Source organism: Vanessa atalanta, unplaced genomic scaffold, assembly GCF_905147765.1.
Source record: "Vanessa atalanta unplaced genomic scaffold, ilVanAtal1.2, whole genome shotgun sequence".
NCBI classification, from domain to species: Eukaryota; Metazoa; Arthropoda; class Insecta; order Lepidoptera; family Nymphalidae; genus Vanessa; species Vanessa atalanta.
In genome coordinates this window covers 10,001-12,500 of record NW_025920036.1, presented here as the reverse complement: position 1 = coordinate 12,500, position 2,500 = coordinate 10,001, and the positions used below count along the sequence as shown (strand labels likewise).

The following is a 2,500-nucleotide window of genomic DNA, read 5'->3' as shown; positions in this document are numbered from 1 at the left end:
ATTATAGCGCACGCGCGCGCGCGTGCTTAAAGCGCGTTTGTGTCTCATATAAATTTTTATAAGAGTCAACCGTTAAAATCTATCGCGTCTAACGCGATCGACGATACGGTGAGACGCTCGTTTCATACTGTGCGTATATTGTACATGCATGCATAAGTTTGTGTGTATTTTATATGCGAATATGAAACGAGAAGAGTAATTGACGACTTCAACAAGTCTCGGTTAGCTCCCTGGTTGATCCTGCCAGTAGTTATATGCTTGTCTCAAAGATTAAGCCATGCATGTCTCAGTGCAAGCCGTATTAAGGCGATACCGCGAATGGCTCAATATATCAGTTTTGGTTCCTTAGATCTTACTCAGTTACTTGGATAACTGTGGTAATTCTAGAGCTAATACATGCAATCAGAACTCTGACCAGTGATGGGATGAGTGCTTTTATTAGATCAAAACCAATCGACGGAGGGCGTCTCGTCCGAAGTCGTTAATTTTGATGAATCTGGATAACTTTTGCCGATCGCATGGTCCAGTACCGGCGACGCATCTTTCAAATGTCTGCCTTATCAACTTTCGATGGTAGTTTCTGCGACTACCATGGTTGTCACGGGTAACGGGGAATCAGGGTTCGATTCCGGAGAGGGAGCCTGAGAAACGGCTACCACATCCAAGGAAGGCAGCAGGCGCGCAAATTACCCACTCCCGGCACGGGGAGGTAGTGACGAAAAATAACGATACGGGACTCTTTCGAGGCCTCGTAATCGGAATGAGTACACTTTAAATATTTTAACGAGGAACAATTGGAGGGCAAGTCTGGTGCCAGCAGCCGCGGTAATTCCAGCTCCAATAGCGTATACTAAAATTGTTGCGGTTAAAAAGCTCGTAGTTGCATTTGTGCGCCGCGCTGTCGGTGCACCGCATCCGCGGTGATACTGACACGTCTGCGGAGCATATCGTCGGTGAGCCGGCGGTAAAACGCCGGTTCAATATCAAAATCCTATCGCGGTGCTCTTCAGTGAGTGTCGAGATGGGCCGACAATTTTACTTTGAACAAATTAGAGTGCTCAAAGCGGGCTCAAAATGCCGCTTGAATATTTCGTGCATGGAATAATAGAATATGATCTCGGTTCTATTTTGTTGGTTTTCAGAACTCCGAGGTAATGATTAATAGGGATAACTGGGGGCATTCGTATTGCGACGTTAGAGGTGAAATTCTTGGATCGTCGCAAGACGAACATCAGCGAAAGCATTTGCCAAAGGTGTTTTCATCAATCAAGAACGAAAGTTAGAGGTTCGAAGGCGATTAGATACCGCCCTAGTTCTAACCGTAAATATGTCATCTAGCGATCCGCCGACGTTACTACAATGGCTCGGCGGGCAGCTTCCGGGAAACCAAAGATTTTGGACTCCGGGGGGAGTATGGTTGCAAAGCTGAAACTTAAAGGAATTGACGGAAGGGCACCACCAGGAGTGGAGCCTGCGGCTTAATTTGACTCAACACGGGAAATCTCACCAGGCCCGGACACCGGAAGGATTGACAGATTAATAGCTCTTTCTTGATTCGGTGGGTGGTGGTGCATGGCCGTTCTTAGTTGGTGGAGCGATTTGTCTGGTTAATTCCGGTAACGAACGAGACTCTAGCCTGCTAAATAGGCGTCGTCATTTAGGTGTGCTCGATTTCGGTCGAGCAACTCACTGGCGGCGTATTAAAATTCTTCTTAGAGGGACCGGCGGCTTCGAGCCGCACGAGATTGAGCAATAACAGGTCTGTGATGCCCTTAGATGTCCTGGGCCGCACGCGCGCTACACTGAAGGAATCAGCATGTTCTCCCTGGCCTAGAGGCCCGGGCAACCCGTTGAAACTCCTTCGTGCTGGGGATTGGGGTTTGCAATTATCCCCCATAAACGAGGAATTCCTAGTAAGCGCGAGTCATAAGCTCGCGTTGATTACGTCCCTGCCCTTTGTACACACCGCCCGTCGCTACTACCGATTGAATGATTTAGTGAGGTCTTCGGACCGACACGCGGTGGCTTCACGGCCGTCGGCGTTGCTGGGAAGTTGACCAAACTTGATCATTTAGAGGAAGTAAAAGTCGTAACAAGGTTTCCGTAGGGGAACCTGCGGAAGGATCATTAACGTAAATTATCAATCTCGAAAGAGTGCGATAATGAACGATAATAAAATTGTAAAACACAAATATCGACGTTCGGAATGTGTCGTTTCGATGCGAGGACGCGATTCTCACTCTCTCTCTCTCACACAGCAGTGTGTCCGAGTCAGAGTCCAGAGTCGTGTAACGCGTCCTATTCTGATATTTTTCGATGTCGATTTCAAGGAAAGTACGATGTGTTAACGCACATCGTCATCTTCAAATAAAATGTATATTTCTTTTTTTTTTTTTTGTACTTTTTTTTTTTTTTAACTTTTTTTTTTTTTTTTTTTAATTTTTTGAATTTTTCTCTGTATACTAAAAATAAGAGAAAAAAACGAAAAAAAAAAAAAAAA

At 45.7% G+C, this 2,500-nt stretch overlaps 1 non-coding gene across 1 annotated transcript; it reads left to right on the top strand.

Moving 5' to 3' along the window:
- Positions 1–227: 227 nt before the first annotated feature.
- LOC125076805 lies at positions 228–2,130 on the top strand. The gene has a single exon (XR_007120708.1). It is a non-coding gene; the product is annotated as a small subunit ribosomal RNA (ribosomal RNA).
- Positions 2,131–2,500: the final 370 nt, after the last annotated feature.